Here is a 19,093-nt window from a genome sequence, read left to right as displayed (position 1 = left end):
TGTGTCACCTTTGGCATGTTTCCGGCAGTTCCTGCAGCCATACTGGTGCCAAACGTCGTGTCCTGCACTCCTTTGGACCCCACCAGAAAGGCCGAGAGGGGGGTTTTGACGACTGGGCAACTCTCAACCTCCATAAATTTGCCCAGGCATGCGCCATGGAGAGGTCACTCCATAGTTGCCTCACAGCGACTGAAACAACACGGAAGGCAGCAGTTACGGGTTATAAGTCCAGATAAATTGGCGTAGAAACTGGGCGCCACGGGTTGCCTTTGTCGGTGGGAGAGGTCATTGCACCTCACTGGACAGCTACCGCCCGCCTCAAACCGGGCAGCCCCCGGTCAATAAGGTTCTGTCCCGCCACAGTCTGCCTGCTTCAATGGGTGCTTGGAGCTCAGGGTCCTTGCCCGAAAGGTGGACTGATACACCGCACCAAACAACATGAAAAAAGGAAAGAAGGTACCAGCCCTTTGCTTTGCAAGCTGGAACGTCAGAACTATGTGTCCTGGCCTGTCAGAAGACCTTACACAAATCAACGATTCTCGGAAGACCGCCATCATTAACAACGAGCTCAGTAGATTCAATGTGGACATTGCAGCACTTCAGGAGACTCACCTCCCGTGAGTGGCTCTCCAGCAGAGCAAGACTACACCTTCTTCTGGCAGGGCAGGGATCCTGAAGAACCAAGACAGCATGGAGTGGGCTTCGCCATCAGAAACTCCTTGCTCAGCATGATAGAGCCTCCCTCAAATGGCTCGGAACGCATACTGTCCATCCGACTGCTCACCACCTCTGGTCCAGTACACCTACTCAGCATCTATGCTCCAACACTCTGCTCCCCACCTGAAGCTAAAGACCAGTTCTATGAACAACTCCATAACATCATGAGCAGCATCCCCAACACCGAACACCTATTCCTGCTGGGGGACTTTAATGCCAGGGTTGGGGCCGACCATGACTCATGGCCCTCCTGCCTTGGGCGCTATGGCGTTGGAAGGATGAATGAGAACGGGCAGAAACTGCTTGAGTTATGTACCTATCATAACCTCTGCATCACCAACTCGTTCTTTCACACTAAACCCTGTCACCAGGTTTCATGGAGGCACCCAAGATCACGTCGTTGGCACCAGCTAGACCTCATTGTCACAAGGCGAGCCGCCTTAAACAGTGTTCAAATCACACGCAGCTTCCACAGTGTGGACTGCGACACCGACCACTCCCTGGTGTGCAGCAAGGTTAGACTCAGACCAAAGAAGTTGCATCATTCCAAGCAGAAGGGCCACCCGCGCATCAACACGAGCAGAATTTCTCATCCACAGCTGTTACAAAAATTTCTAAATTCACTTGTAACAGCCCTTCAAAACACTCCCACAGGGGATGCTGAGACCAAGTGGGCCCACATCAGAGACGCCATCTATGAGTCAGCTTTGACCACCTAAGGCAAAAGTGCGAAGAGAAATGCAGACTGGTTTCAATCTCATAATGAAGAGCTGGAACCTGTCATAGCCGCTAAGCGCATTGCACTGTTGAACTACAAGAAAGCCCCCAGCGATTTAACATCCGCAGCACTTAAAGCAGCCAGAAGTACTGCACAAAGAACAGCTAGGCGTTGCGCAAACGACTACTGGCAACACCTATGCAGTCATATTCAGCTGGCCGCAGACACCAGAAACATCAGAGGAATGTATGATGGCATGAAGAGAGCTCTTGGGCCAACCATCAAGAAGATCGCCCCCCTCAAATCTAAATCGGGGGACATAATCACTGACCAACGCAAACAGATGGACCGCTGGGTTGAGCAGTACCTAGAACTGTACTCCAGGGAGAATGCTGTCACTGAGACTGCCCTCAATGCAGCCCAGCCTCTACCAGTCATGGATGAGCTGGACATACAGCCAACCAAATCGGAACTCAGTAATGCCATTGATTCCCTAGCCAGCGGAAAAGCCCCTGGGAAGGACAGCATTACCCCTGAAATAATCAAGAGTGCCAAGCCTGCTATACTCTCAGCACTACATGAACTGCTATGCCTGTGCTGGGACGAGGGAGCAGTACCCCAGGACATGCGCGATGCCAACATCATCACCCTCTATAAAAACAAAGGTGACCGCGGTGACTGCAACAACTACCGTGGAATCTCCCTGCTCAGCATAGTGGGGAAAGTCTTTGCTCGAGTCGCTCTGAACAGGCTCCAGAAGCTGGCCGAGCGCGTCTACCCTGAGGCACAGTGTGGCTTTCGTGCAGAGAGATCGACCATTGACATGCTGTTCTCCCTTCGTCAGATACAGGGGAAATGCCGTGAACAACAGATGCCCCTCTACATTGCTTTCATTGATCTCACCAAAGCCTTTGACCTCGTCAGCAGACGTGGTCTCTTCAGACTACTAGAAAAGATCGGATGTCCACCAAAGCTACTAAGTATCGTCACCTCATTCCATGACAATATGAAAGGCACAATTCAACATGGTGGCTCCTCATCAGAGCCCTTTCCTATCCTGAGTGGTGTGAAACAGGGCTGTGTTCTCGCACCCACACTTTTTGGGATTTTCTTCTCCCTGCTGCTTTCACATGCGTTCAAATCCTCTGAAGAAGGAATTTTCCTCCACACAAGATCAGGGGGCAGGTTGTTCAACCTTGCCCGTCTAAGAGCGAAGTCCAAAGTACGGAAAGTCCTCATCAGAGAACTCCTCTTTGCTGACGATGCTGCTTTAACATCTCACACTGAAGAGTGCCTGCAGAGTCTCATCGACAGGTTTGCGTCTGCCTGCAATGAATTTGGCCTAACCATCAGCCTCAAGAAAACGAACATCATGGGGCAGGACGTCAGAAATGCTCCATCCATCAATATTGGCGACCACGCTCTGGAAGTGGTTCAAGAGTTCACCTACCTAGGCTCAACTATCACCAGTAACCTGTCTCTAGATGCAGAAATCAACAAGCGCATGGGTAAGGCTTCCACTGCTATGTCCAGACTGGCCAAGAGAGTGTGGGAAAATGGCGCACTGACACGGAACACAAAAGTCCGAGTGTATCAGGCCTGTGTCCTCAGTACCTTGCTCGACAGCAGCGAGGCCTGGACAACGTATGCCAGCCAAGAGCGACGTCTCAATTCATTCCATCTTCGCTTCCTTCGGAGAATACTTGGCATCAGGTGGCAGGACTATATCTCCAACACAGAAGTCCTTGAAGCGGCCAACACCCCCAGCTTATACACACTACTGAGTCAGCGGCGCTTGAGATGGCTTGGCCATGTGAGCCGCATGGAAGATGGCAGGATCCCCAAAGACACATTGTGCAGCGAGCTCGCCACTGGTATCAGACCCACCGGCTGTCCATGTCTCCGCTAAAAAGACGTCTGCAAACGCGACATGAAATCGTGTGACATTGATCACAAGTCGTGGGAGTCAGTTGCCAGCATTCGCCAGAGCTGGCGGGCAGCCATAAAGACAGGGCTAAATTGTGGCGAGTCGAAGAGACTTAGTAGTTGGCAGGAAAAAAGACAGAGGCGCAAGGGGAGAGCCAACTGTGCAACAGCCCCGACAAACAAATTTCTCTGCAGCACCTGTGGAAGAGCCTGTCACTCTAGAATTGGCCTTTATAGCCACTCCAGGCGCTGCTTCACAAACCACTGACCACCTCCAGGCGCGTATCCATTGTCTCTCGAGATAAGGAGGCCCAAAAGAAAAAAGAATAGAGGTAGAATTTCATTGCATTAAATCACACTGCTGGACCCAAAGAGATAAAGGAACCAGCACTGAGGTTTAGGTTGGTGTGAGAATAGGTGAAATGCGGGATATGATTCAGAACATGTGAGAAATCCCAGGGGTGGGTGAAAGGAGAATAATCCTGTGTCAAATTAATATCTAAAGATAAGGAGGTGGAGGACAAATATGTGTGAAATCCGTAAAATAATAAACAGATCAATCTTGTAAAGGACATGCACTGCTTTTGGTCTTTTATTGTCTCTATTTCGCCAACATTTCCTCCATCACCATTGTGGATTTTTTGAACCTTCAGCTATGGAATTTCCAGTAGCGAGTTGACTTGGTTTGTGTCTATGAACAGTGTTTTTTCTAGTAGCTCGCCCCCTGGGTTTGTGTCTGGAGTCAGAAAGTCGGTTAGACTTTAGAGGGAGGCCACTCGGTCCATCGAATTCATGCCGGTTCTCCACCGAGCTATCCAATCAGACCAGAAGTGGACACAATGCTCTAGTTGGGTCCTAACCGGAGCTTTAGAAAAATCTGGCATAACTGCCCTGCTTTTGGACTCAATGCCTCTATCTGTGCAGCCTTTAACTCCAGAAACAGATGTTCGTGTCCCATCCACATCTCAGTTTGTGTGAAGGACTCCCTGGGTCAGTATGTTATCCAATACAAACAATGTGGAATTTATTTAAAGTCACATAATACTGAGTTGTATTCCAGGAGCAGCGGTGGTTTTGTGTATGGATGTCGCTTGCTGAAACACTATTTGATTTCCTCTTCTGAAATAAGCAGGTACCAATTAATGCGTTGCTGTTCGACAGGAGTCACATTCAGGCCAATCCGGGACTATGTTTAGCAGAACATAGTTCATTTGTCGATGTATTCGCGCGACCTGGGCCCATTTACTCACGGAAACAAAAAAAAAATCATTTTAAAAACATTCAACATTGATCATAAAAGCGATCCAGGGATAATAGCAATTAGTTAATCAGTGGTCGCCTAGTTTAAACGGTAAATGCAGGAACATGCGAATTAGGAGCAGGAGTAGATCACTGGACCACACGAACCTGCTCCGCCTTTCAATAAGTTCATTGCTGAGTTGATTACTCCACATTTCCATCTACACCTGATAACTTACTATCCCCTGTGGTTGTCTTTGATTTTTAACCTTCGAGTAATCACAAGATTACTTCAGCTCTGCCGCATGACGGCTCATACTGTATAGTTTTTAATTTACTCTTTATTCACTTCAGAAATTCAAATCCAATTTGCTGCCCATTTCACATATTAATGTACTGAACTTGAACAAATGGTGAATATTCCATCTTTCAATTATTTTGAGAATAATATCTACACAGAGCCTTATACATGCTCACAAGAGGATATTTTTCGAATACGCTTTCAGTTTTGTTCGACTCCCGTGAAGAAAAAACAAACAAAATAAACACATCAAAATTCCTTCTTTGAATGATCAGGAATCTGGTCACACTATTCGCTCAGTTCATCGCCGCTCCACCAGGCCCGAAGAGACTCTTCTTCAATCTCCATCTCAAAATAGATTCCCATGGGATTCCCAATCCCACTCTGCTGCCCTCATCCAGCAAGGAAACCTCACACAACTGCTGAGCAAAGTGCTTGAAATCATTTAACTGCGGACATGTGACCAGGAAATGGAACAGATTCTCGTCCTGTGTCCTGCACACTGGGCAGGTTCCCGCCTCCCCTCACCCCATTTTATACAAAACAGGCAAGATAAATATCCAGTTGTAGGCCAATTTAAAATACACTTCAATCCATTCTGGACATTCAGAATACATCCACACAAAATACTGTGGATGCTGGGAATCTGAAATTAAAAAACCACAGGAAGTGCAGGAAATACTCAGCAGGTCTGGCATTATTTGTGCAGAGACAAACAGAGTTAACGTTTCTACTCTGTGACTTTTCATCATTCTTGTCGGACATGATCCGTGTTGCTCTTTTCGAAAATCCCACCCGAAAGACAATTGCTGAACTGAATTTTGCAGAATCTGCAATGACTTTTTTGTTTTTTTATTAATACACGCAATGGCGCTTACCCATTGTCTTTCGAGACAAGGAGGCCAAAGAGAGAGAGAGAATTGCCATTATTTACTATCAAGAAGAGATGGTCGGATTCGTTCTTGCCTCATACTTGTGTGGCGTGAACTTAACTGTCTGTTGGTAAATTTGTCTTTGTGCTTATGTCTGTCTGTGTAACTGTCTGTGTGTATGTTTCTGTGCCTCAAATTGTCTGCACTTTTCTGCGCGGGTGTTTGTTACTCAGTCTCCTCGATCCAATTACTCTGGATCTGAATTTACAAAGAGATGGAAATGTGAATTGTAAATTTTCTTTTAACAAATGGAATTGGTTTCCGTTCGCGAAAAAGAAAAAACGTAACAATCATGCAAAGTAATTCTTCATTGCGTTCGTCCAGCAGGCGTAGGAGAAAACAAAGGTACAAAGACAGCTGGTGCCATAATTCGGATTTGAACCGAGGTTGCAGCGGCCACGACGCAGAGTACTAACCACTGTAAGATCACAGCGCCACGTACCACCTGGGCAGCTCAGCGCTTACCCTATAACACACTCAAAAACGAAACTGCTTCGAAAAGATGCATTTTGATGACAAGACCAAAATAAGAAGTCAACAATACTCCCCGCGAATGGAATTCGACACACGCCCCAGCACCGACTACAGCTTTCATCTACTAGCTTAGACCGTTCACCCAGGTTACCATCAATAACTGATTACAGTTTTGAAACTAACTGAAAGCTGGTTTTCCTGATGATTGCCCGCCCACTCCATGGTTTTGCATTGGACAGAGAGAATACAATCAAATGTTATCAAATGTATTTTTGGAAAGACTGAGTGGAACAAGAACCATGAACGCCACCATCTGTAGACTGTGGATGTGTTCCTCATTAGTATAATGGTGAGTATTCTCATCTATGATATAGGAGAGCGGGATTGAAATTGCTGACAGCAACAATGCAATTTTAACAAGTCAAACTTTTCAGTCGTTGTGTAACTTCCTAAACGTCATCGTCCTGGAACATTAACTCTGTTTCTCATTACAAAGATGCTGTCAAACCTGCTGAGTAACTCCAGCATTCTCTTTTTATATTTCACATTTCCAGCATCTGCAACATTTCACTTTTGTGTGAAGTTGGGGAATATATGACTCTATTTGTGGATAAATCTCGACTCCGTTTGGGACCCACAGCTTCTGGTTGGATTCTCTCCGTCCAATACAAAACCTTGGACTCGGTGGGCAATTGGGGGAACCCAGTTTTCAGTTAGATTCAAAGCTGTAATCAGTTATTTATGATACTCTGAGTGAACGGTCTAAAGCAGTGCATTAAAGCTGTAGTCACTGCTGGGACATGTGTCGAATTCCATTCGTGGGAGTATTTTTAACTTCTTATTTTGGTCTTCACCAAAATGCATCTTTTCGAAGCAGTTCCGTTTTTCACTGTATTTATAGAGTACTCGCTACACTGTGTAATTGGCATGTGGTGCTGTGATCATATTGTAGTTAATTCTCTGTGTTGTGGCCGCAGTCACCTCAGTTTGAATCCGCGTTCCAACACCAGCTGTCTTTATACCTTTGCTTTCTGCTTCGCCTGCAATAAAGAATCAGTTTTCATTGTATGTTTGTTATATTTTTCTTGTTTTGCTGACGGAAACCAATTTACTGCATCAAAACCTCGCGCTCTCACATGGCTGTACTTGATGCTCCAAAATGCAAATCCCAGATTTTTCTCCTTCCACGATCACTAACCCTCCTTTACTTTCCTCCTTCCATTTCATTGTCACTTTACTGCGGGATTACCTAATATAACACTCACATTCAATATTTAAGCGTTTATGTTGTTCTGACACCACCGCTGTTCCTGGGGGTGGATCTCCCATTTACACCAATGTACATCTGTGCCTTGAAACCAGTCGATACTTTTTGATCTGTGGGATGGCCAGTCAGACAAGCGCTGTGAAAGCAGGACTGACCTCCGGAAGGGCAGCGGCGCCATTGCTCACAACATTTTCTTGGGAATCTGTTGATAATTTCAAAGCTAACTGAAGACCTGGGTTTTTTTTTACACGCTGGCTGGCGCTTTTCTCTGAGCAGATGAAGTGAATGAAAGATGGGCTGACAAGCTGAGGCGGCGCATCAAGTTGGAAATTGTTCCGAATTCAAGTTATCTGCTGAAATGTGCGATTGAAATGAATGGAGGAGAAATGAAAAGATTGCGAATGGTGAATAAGGAGCGATTAGAACAGGTTGGTCCTGAGAGAAATATCGTTTGAACTCCTGTGACGCAGGAGGCTGTGTTCAGAAACTGCAGGCTTTAAAACACTTGTGTGGAAATATAAAGAACGCTCTTGTGTGAGAAGAGCTGAAAAAGCAAATGCGTCCTTGAGACAAGTTCCGTTTTGTTAGGAAAACTGCTCTCGTGAAAATGCAACATTAAAAACAGAAACTGCTGGAAATATTCATCAGGTCAGACACCAGCTGGTGATTCAGTTGGCTGAAGAAATTATTCCTCTTTATTTACCCAATCAAATCCCTTTAATGTTTAAACAACTCGATCAGTTCATTCCTCAATCCTCCTCTAGACTCCGAACTAAAACAGTATTTGGAAAGTGGGTCGGCAGACTGTGGAATACAATGGCACGGGGCAGCGGACAATATTTAAAATACTGCAACCTGTGGGACAAAGGGACAGAGATCGAAGATGTACAAGGGCAGATTCAGCACCATAGGGGCTTTGAGACGTTATGCCATGCTACACCTAGGAACAACACCCCGAGTAAGAACCACACTGCCCAGACATCATTGGTCCAAATTTCCAAAAGTGCAAGAAAAGGTTCTTGACAAACATGGGAAGAAAACGTCTATATATGACAGAAATGCGGGTACAGAGCTGTCTAGACGATACGTGGGATGAAATGTTTAGGTCATACATCCAACCAAAGGAACCTCGTCTCCTGCAGAGGTTTCCAAGGTATGCACTGAACCTGGGTCCTATGAGTTCATGACACTGAATGAAGTGGCTTCACGGAGAAACTGAAGCCAGCTGAAAGAGTTAACCAGTTGTGTAACATCCTGCACTCCAGTTGTGTCAAGAACATACTCCAAGGTGATTGTGTTTTTATTCTTTCACAGGAGGTGGGCATCACTAGCTACCCAGCATTTGTTAGCCATCCCCAATTGCCATTGCGAAGGTGACGGTAAGCCACCTTCTTGAACCATTGCAGTCCATGTGGTATAATGTTGGTAGGAAGGGAGCAACTGGATTTTGACCCAGTGACAGAAAAAGAGTGGCAATGTAGTTCCAAGTCAGGATGATGTGTGGCTTGGAGGAGTGTGTGCAGGTGGTGGTATTCCCACGCACCTGCTGACCTTGTCCTTCTAGGTGGTAGAGGTTGCTGGTTTGGAAGGTGCTGTCAAGGATCCTTGGTGAGTTGCTGCAGTACATCTCGTAGATGATAAACACTGCAGCCACTGTGCGTGGTGATGAAGGGTGTGAATATTGAAAGTGATAAATGGTGTGTCAATCAAGAGGACTGCTTTGTTCTGGAGGGTAACGAGTTTCTTGTGTATTGTTGGAGCTGCACTCATCCAGGCAAGTGGAGAGTATTCCATCACATTCCTAACTTGTGCCTTGTAGATGGGCAGGATGTGGGGAGTCAGGAGGTGAGTTATTCGCTGCAGAATCACCAAGTCCGACCTGCTTTTGTCGTCACAGTACTTATGTGGCTGGTCCAGTTCAATTCCTGGTCAATGTTAACCTCAAGGATGTTTATACTGGGGATTCAGTGATGGTAATGCTATTGAATGACAAGGAGAGATGGTTGGATTCTCTCTTGTTGGAGATGGTCATTACTGGCATTTGACTGCCATCTATGATGCCGAGGACCTTAGGAGGAGGCTGAGATGGACCATCCACTTGGCACTTCTGGATGAAGCTGGATGCAAATGCTTTAGCCTTGTCTTTCGCACTGAGCTGCCGAGTTCCCACACCATCATTGTGGAGGGGTTTTTGTGGCAGCTGCTCCTCCTGTTCGTTGTTTTATCATCGACCACCATTTATGACTGGATGACAACACTGCAAAGCTTAGGTCTGATCCATTGATTGTGGGAATCGCTCATCCTTCTCTATCGCATGCTGTTTCCACTGTTAGGCATGCAAGAGTCCGGTGTTGCACCTTCACCAGCTGACACCTCATTTTTGTAGGTTTGCCTGTTGCTGTTGCTGTTACTGTCATGCCCTCTTGTACTATTCATTGAACCAAGTTTGATCCCCTGAATAGTTTGTAATGGTAGAGTTGGGGAGGGGGGGTGGGGGTGGTGGGAAATGTGGCCATGAGGTTACATGTTGTGGTTCAATACATTTCTGCTGCTGCTGATGGCCCACGGCGAGTCATGGATGCCCAGTTTTGAGTTTCTAGATCTGTTCAAAGTCTATCCCATTTAGCATGATGGTAGATATCCTCAATGTGAAGACGGGACTTCATCTTCCCAAGGACTGTAAGGTGGTCACTCCTACAAATACTATCACGGACAGCTGCATCTGCGACAAATAGATTGGTGAGACGAGGTCAAGTAGTTTTCTTCTCCCCTCTTGTTGGTTCCCTCACCACCTGCTGCTGACCCAGTCTAGCAGTCATGTCCTTTAGGAATCAGCCAGCTCGGTCAGTAGTGGTGCTACTGAACCACTATTGGTGATGGACATTGAAGTTCCCACCCAGAGTATATTCTGTGTCCTTGCTACCCTCAGTGTCTTCTCCAATTGATGTTCAACATGGAGAAGCACTGATTCAGCAGCCGGGGGGCAGGGGTTGGGGGAGACGGGGTGGCGGCTGTGCAGTTGGTGGTAATCAGCAGGAGTTTTCTTGCCCATGTTTGACTTGACGTCATGAGATTTCATGGGGTCCACATTCAATATTGAGGACTCCCAAGGCAACTCCCTCCCGACTGTATACCAGTCTGTCGCCACTTCTGGTGTAAAAACAAGAAATGCTGGAACCACTTAGCAGGTCTGGCAGCATCTGTGGAAAGAGAAGCAGAGTTAACGTTTCGGGTCAGTGACCCTTCTTCAGAACCGTTCCGAAGAAGGGTCACTGACCTGAAACGTTAACTCTGCTTCTCTTTCCACAGATGCTGCCAGACCTGCTGAGTGGTTCCAGCATTTCTTGTTTTTATTTCAGATTTCCAGCATCTGCAGCATTTTGCTTTTATTTTAGTGCCACTTCTGGTGGGTCTGTTCTGCTGGTAGGATTTTGATGGTGCTCTCTGCGTGATTATCTGTAAGGTATGATTCTGTGTGTATGACTATGTCAGGCTGTTGCTTGACTACTCTGTGGGTCAGCTTTCCCAATTTTAGCACAACCCCCGATGTTGGTCAGGAGGACTATGCAGGATCGCCAGGGCTGGGTTTGCAGTTGTCATTTCCAGTGCCTAGGTTGTCATTTCCAGTGGAGTCTGTCCATTTTCATCTCTTTTCTTAATTTTCACCGAGCTTTGATACAACTTAGTGGTTTGATAAGGAAACCACATTGCTGGGGCTCTGGAGTCACTTGTAGGCCAGACCAGGTAAGGAAAGATTTCCTTCCCTAAGGGGCATTAGTAAACCAGCTGGGCTTTTACAACAATCGACAATGGTTTCAGGATTACCATTAGACAAGCTTGTAATTCCAGACTTTTTAATTGAATTCCATTTTCACCATCTGCTGTGTTGGAATTGAACCCATGTCCCCAGTACAATAACCTGAGCCTCTGGATTATTAGTCAAATGGCTTTGATTTACGAGACTCACTGCTGGAAAGACGACTGTTTACAGACAGAGAAGCAGGTGACTCAGTACTGGAAAAATGTCTGTTCATAGTCACAGAGAGGATACACACTGCTGGATGCACCACTGTCATAGAGTCATAGAGCGATACAGCACAGAAACAGGCCCTTCGGCCCATAGTGTCTGTGCCAGCCATCAAGCACCTAACTATTCTAATCCCATTTTCCAGCACTTGACCCGTGTATGCTATGGCGTTTCAAGTGCTCATCTAAATACTTCTTAAATGTTGTGAGGGTTCTTGCCTCTACCACCCCTTCAGGTAGTTCGTTCCAAATTCCAACCACCCTCTGATTGAAAACTTTTTCACCTCAAGTCCCCTCTAAACCTCCTGCCACTTACCATAAATCTATGCTCCCTGGTTATTGACCCTTCTGCTAAGGGGAAAAGTTTCTTCCTATCTGACCTATCAATGCTCCTCATAATTTTGTATACCTCAGTCATGTCCCCCCTCAGCCTTCTCTGCTCTCAGAAAAACAACCCTAGCCTTTTCTGTCCCAGAACTGTAAACGGTATTCTTGCTGTGGCTTAACTGGCATTTTATACAGCTCCATCATAACCTCCCTGCTCTTATATTCTATGCCTCGGCTAATAAAGGCACGTATCCCATATGCCTTCCTAACTACAATATCTACCTGTGCTGCTGCCTTCAGTGATCTATGGACAAGTACACCAAGGTCCCTCTGATCCTCTGTACTTCCTAGGGTCCTACCATCCATTGTATATTCCCTTGCCTTGTTAGTCCTCCCAACATGCATCACCTCACACTTCTCAGGATTAAATTCTATTTGCCACTGCTCCGCCCATCTTACCAGCCCATCTATAGCGTCCTGTAATCTACGGCTTTCCTCCTCACTATTTATGACACCACCAATTTTCGTGTCATCTGCAAATTTACTGATCACACCTCCTATATTCATGTCTAAATCATTAATGTACACTACAGGCAGCAAGGGGCCCAGCACCAATCCCTGTGGTACACCACTGGTCACAGGCTTCCACTCGGAAAAACAACCCTCGATCATTACTCTCTGCCTCCTGCCACGAAGTCAATTTTGGATCCAGTTTGCCAAATTGCCCTGAATCCCATGGGCTTTTATCTTATTAACCAATCTCAAATTGGACCTCATCAAAAGCTGTACTGAAGTCCATGTAGACTGCATCAACTGCTTTACCCTCATCTGCACATCCACTCACCGCCTTGAAAAATTCAATCAAGTTAGTTAGACACCATTCCCCCCTGACAAAGCCATGCTGACTATCCCTGATTAATCCCTGCCTCCTCAAGTGGAGATTAATCCTGTCCCTCAGATTTTCTTCCAATAATTTCCCTACCACTGATGTTAGACTCACCGGCCTGTAATTACCTGGTTTATCCCTGCTACCCTTCTTGAATAATGGTACCAAATTCGCTGTCCTCCATTCCTCTGGTACCTCTTCTGTGGCCAGAGAGAATTTGAAAATTTGTGTCAGAGCTCCTGCTATCTCCTCCCTTTCCTCACATAACAGCCTGGGATACATCTCATCTGGGCCTGGGATTTATCCACTTTTAAGTCTGCAAAAACAGCTAATAATTCCTCCATTTCAATGCTAATTTGTTCAAGTATATCACAATTCCCCTCCCTCATCTCTACACCGACATCGCCTTCTTCATCGTGAACACAGATGAAAAGTAATCATTTAAAACCTCATCTATGTCCTCCACACACAGATTGCCACTTTGGTCTGTACTCTTTCACTGGTTAACCCCTTGCTCTTAATCTACTTAGAAAACACCTTGGGATTTTCCTTTATCTTGCCTGCCAGTGTTTTTTCATGTCCCCTCTTCGCTCTCCAAATTACTTGTTTAAGTACCCCCCTACAATTTCTATCCTACTCTAGTGCCTCTGCTGTTTTCAGGCCTCTGAATCTGCTGTAAGCCTCCTTTTTGTTCCTTATCCAATCCTCTATATCCCTTGACATCCAGGGTTCCCTGGACCTGTTGGTCCTACTCTTCACCTTAACAGGAACATGTTGGCTCTGAACTCTCACTATTTCCTCTTTAAATGCCTCCCACTGCTCTGATGTAGACTTTCCTACAAGTAGGTGCTCCCAGTCCACATTGGCCAGATCCTGTTTTATCATATTCAAATCAGCCTTCCCCCAATTCAGTACCTTTATTTCTGGTCCATCTTTGTCCTTTTCCATAACTACCTTAAATCTTAGAGTTATGGTCACTATCACTGAAATGCTCCCCCACTGACACTTCTACCACTTGTCCAGCTTCATTCCCTAGGATTAGGTCCAGTCCTGCCCCTTCTCTTGTAGGACTTTCTGCATACTGGCTCAAAAAGCTCTTCTGTATGAATTTTAAGAATTCCACCCCCTTTAAGCCTTTTGCACTATTACTATCCCAGTTGATATTGGGGAAGTTGAAATCCCCCACTATTATTACCCTATTATTTTTACACCTCTCTGAGATTTGCCTACATATCTGCTCATCTATCTCTCCCTGACTGTTTGGAGACCTATAGGACACTCCCAGTCAAGTGATTGCCCCCCTTTTTGTTTCTAAGTTCTACCCATATGGCCTCATTTGAGGAACCTTCTAAGATATCATCCCTCCTTACTGCAGTAACTGACTCCTTGATCAAGAGTGCAATGTCACCTCCTCTTTTACCACCAACCTCGCCCCCCCCCCACCTCCCCTTTCTCGCCTGCAGATTCTATACCCTGGAATATTGAGCTGCCAGTCCTGCCCCTCCCTTAACTATGTCTCTGTGATAGCAATAATATCATAATCTCATGTGCTAATCATCACCCTCAATTTATCTGCCTTATTAGGAAGACTCCTTGCATTAAAATAGCTGCAATCCAGACCTGCATTTTTCACTTGTGCCTTAACAGGTCTATATTTGCTCTGCCTTCCAGACTGATTCAGTTTCTATTATTTTGACTGTGCATCACCGCCTACTGTACCTGTATCCCATCCCCCTGCAAATTTTCTTTAAAACCCCCAACAGCACAAGCAAATCTCCCAGCAAGGATGTTGGTCCCGTTCCCGTTCAGGTTCAACTGGTCCAACTAGCACGGGTCCCACCTTCGCCAGAAACAGACCCAGTGATCCAGAAAACTAAAGCCCTCCATCCTGCATCATCTCTTCAGCCACGCATTCATCTGCTGTATCCTCTTATTCCTAATCTCACCAGCACGTGGCGCCGGGAATAATCCAGAGATTACAACCTTTGAAGTCCTGATTTTTAATCTGCTACATAGCTCCCTAAATTCTTCTTGCAGGGTCTCATCCCTCTTTCTACCTATGTTGTTGATACCAATGTATACCATGACCTCTACCTGTTCACCCTCCCCCTTCAGAATGTCCTGCAGCTGCTCCGTGACATCCTTGACCCTCGCACGAGGGAGGCAACATACCATCCTGGATTCACGTTTGTGGCCACAAAAATCCTATCTGTACCCCTTACGAGGCATAGCTACGTGAGACCCATTGCTCTAAACACCATTGTTCATTGACACAGATACAGGTGACTCACGAACGGATACATCACTATCGGTAGACAAACACACACGAGACTCACTGCTGGAAACACGAAAGAACATCGGCAAAGATAGAGGAGATACTCAGCTGGAAACATCACTGCTCATATTCACAGTTGCATTATAATCACTGCTGCAAACACGACTCATTGCAGACACAGATACAGCAGACTAACTGCTGTAAACACCACTGTTCATAGACACAGATACAGGCGACATACTGCTAGAAGCACAACTATTCATCGACACAGTTAAAGGGGACCTACAGCTGGAAACACCACTGTTCGTGGACACACGTGCTCACTGGTGGAAACACCACATCACAGATAGATACAGGAGACTCACTGATGGATATAACATTGTTCATACACACAAGTACAAGGGACTCACTACTGGAGATACCACTTTTCATAGACATAGAATAGGGGAATCACTACTGAATACACAACTGTTAATAGGTGCAGATACAGGCGTCCCACTACAGGAGGCACGTCTGTTCATAGAGAAAGATAGAGGTGACTCACTGCTGGAAACACCACTGCTCACAGACAGAGATACAGGAGACTCACTACTGGATATACTACTGTCCACAAACATAAAAATAGGGGACTCACTACTGGATACACAACTGCTCAATGACTTGGCCTGTGGTGTGTGTGTGTTTGCAGTACACGAAACAAGCCTATTTGTAGACACATACAGAGGAGACACAGAGCTGGAAACACTACTGATCACAGACAAAGAAACTGGAGACTCAATACTTTATACACCACTGCTCATAGAATCAGATTGTCTCATCTGACGCATTAACAAAAAACTTTTTCTTCCTTTCAGGTATCAAGGAACGCAAGCTCCAGCAGCTGATGGGGACTAATGCCCCACCAGAGCTTCTTCCCCTTCACTTCATTCTGACCACACCCCTTCTGATCTGACCCCTTGCCGTGTATTCACTATACCCTCTGACCTCCCCCTCTGTGACACTGAACGTTCTGTACTCAGCAAAGGTCTCAGTTTTAACCCCTGACATACCCACCTCAATGAATTTCACACTTGGCATGACGTTGAGCTCTTCTTCGGTCACCTCCACCTCTGGGCTCACTTCATTGACCAAGAGTCCTTCCTCCAATCAGTAGACTCATTTACCCTCCTCCAGCATTCTCCCTCTACCTGGATCCTTCCCCCTGGTCTCTTACCTGCTCATCATCTTTTCGTTGAAAACTGTTGGCGAGGCATTGGACATCTCAATTTCTCTGCACCCCTCACTCACTCTAACCTGTCCCCCTCTGAACTTGAGGCACTCCGTTCTCTCAGGTCTAACCCCGACATGGTTATCAAACCTGCAGACAAGGGTAGTGCTGTTGTTGTATGGCGTACCGACCTCTACCTTGCAGAGGCTCAGCGCCAAATCTCAGACACTTCTTCCTACCTCCCTCTGGACCATGACCCCACCATCAAGCTACTATCCACAGGACTGTCACTGACCTCATCTCCTCTGGAGATCTTCCTTCTACAGCTTCAAACCTCATAGTCCCTAAACCCCGGACAGCCCGCTTCTACCTCCTTCCCAAAATCCACAAACAGGACTGTCCTGGCAGACCCATTGTGTCAGCCTGCTCCTGCCCCACTGAACTTATTTCTTCCTATCTTGTCTCTATCTTTTCTCTGCTGGTCCAGTCTTTTCCCCCCTACATCCAGGGCTCTTCTGACACCATACGTCATTTTGACAATTTCCAGTTTCCTGGCCCCAACCACCTCCTCTTCACTATGGATGTGCAATCTCTCTACACCTCCATCCCCCACTGGTACGATTTGAGGGCACTCCGCTCCTTCCTGGAACAGAGGCCCAACCAATCCCCATCCACCACCACCCTCCTCCACCTGGCTGAACTTGTTCTCACATTGAACAGCTTCTCCTTCAACTCCACTCACTTCCGTCAAGTAAAAGGTGTTGCTATGGGTACCCACATGGGTCCTAGTTATGCCTGTCTTTTTGTGGGATATGTCGAACATTCCTTCTTCCAGTCCTACTCAGGCCCCCTCCCCCAACTCTTTGGCTGGTTCATTGATGACTGTATTATTGCTTTTTCCTGCTCCTGCCCCGAACTGGAAAACTTTATCAACTTTGCTTCTAATTTCCACCCTTCTCTCACCTTTACATGGTCCATCTCCGACACTTCCCTTCCTCGATTTTTCTGTCCCCATCTCTGGGGATAGGTTGTCTACTAATATCCATTATAAGCCCACCGACTCCCACAGCTACCTCAATTACACTTCTTCACACCCTGCCTTCTGTAAGGACTCCATTCCATTCTCCCAGTTTCTCCAACTCCCACACATCTGCTCTGATGATGCTACCTTCCATGACAGCGCTTCTGATATGTCACTGACCGGAAATGTTAACTCTGCTTCTCTTTTCACAGATGCTGCCAGACCTGCTGAGTGGTTCCAGCATTTCTTGTTTTTACTTCTGATATGTCTTCCTTTTTCCTCAACCGAGGATTCCGCCCCCCCCCCCCCCCCCCCCCCACCACTGTGGTTGACAGGGCCTTCAACCATGTCCGGCCCATTTCCCGCACCTCTACCCTGACCCCTTCCCCTCCCTCCCAGAACCGTGACAGGGTTCCCCTTGTCCTCACTTTCCACCCCATCAGCCTCCATATCCAAAGGATCATCCTCCGCCATTTCTGCCACCTCCAGCGTGATGCCACTACCAAACGCATCTTCCCCTCCCTTCCCCTGTCAGCATTCCGAAGGGATTATTCCCTCCGTGACACCATGGTCCACTCCTCCATTACCCCACCACCTTGTCCCCTTCACATGGAACCTTCCCCTGCAATCGCAGGAGATGTAATATCTGCCCATTTACCTCCTCTCTCCTCACTATTCCAGGCCCCAAACACTCCTTTCAGGTGAAGCAGCAATTTACTTGTACTTCTTTCAATGTAGTATACTGTATTCGCTGCTCACAATGTGGTCTCCTCTACATTGGGGAGACCAAACGCAGACTGGCTGACTGCTTTGCAGAACACCTCCACTCAGTCCGCAAGCAGGACCCTGAATTTACGATTGCTGGGCATTTCAACACTGCCCCCCCCCCCCCCCCCACCGCCCCACCCCTGCTCTCATGCTCACATCTCTGTCCTTGGATTGCTGCAGTGTTCCAGTGAACATCAACGCAAGCTCGAGGAACAGCATCTCATTTACCGATTAGGCACACTACAGCCTGCCGGACTGAACACTGAGTTCAATCATTTCAGAGCATGACGGGCCCCCCCTTGTTACTTTTATTTTTAGCTATTTTTTCTTTTTCCTTTATTTAAAATTTGCTTGTGTTTATTTTATTTTATTTCATCTTAGTTTGTTCAGTTTGCTTACCCACTGGTTTTTTTTCATGTTTGTACTTGTGGCTGTTCAATTTCCAGTCCATTAACACCCTATCTGTACTAATGCATTGTCTTTCAACACGCCATTAACATATTGTTTGCCTTTGCTCCACAACCTTCTGGTCAGCTGTTCTGTGACCTTGTCCTATCTACACCTTCTGCTTTGTTATCTCTTGCCCCACCCCCACTTTACTTGCTTATAACCTTCTACATTTCTAATATTCGCCAGTTCTGAGAAGGGTCACTGACCTGAAACGTTAACTCTGCTTCTCTCTCCACAGATGCTGCCAGACCTGCTGAGTATTCCCAGCATTTCTTGTTTTTATATCAGATACAGGGGACCTACTCCTGGAAACACCGCTGTTCATGGACACAGATACATCACTCTTCATAGACACAGTCACAGGGGACTCACTGCTGGAAACACCACTGGTCATAATCACAGATGCAGGAGACTCACTGCTGGAAACACCACTGTTCATACACACACATCTTGGAAATTCACTACTGGAAATACCACTGGTCATAGGCACAGACACTGGGGACTCACTACTGGAAGCACTACTGTTGATAGGTACAGACACAGGAGACTTACTGCTGGA

The sequence above is a fragment of the Heterodontus francisci genome, unplaced genomic scaffold (genome assembly GCF_036365525.1).
Source record: "Heterodontus francisci isolate sHetFra1 unplaced genomic scaffold, sHetFra1.hap1 HAP1_SCAFFOLD_554, whole genome shotgun sequence".
Classification (NCBI taxonomy): Eukaryota; Metazoa; Chordata; class Chondrichthyes; order Heterodontiformes; family Heterodontidae; genus Heterodontus; species Heterodontus francisci.
Note: the sequence above shows the minus strand (reverse complement) of the source record.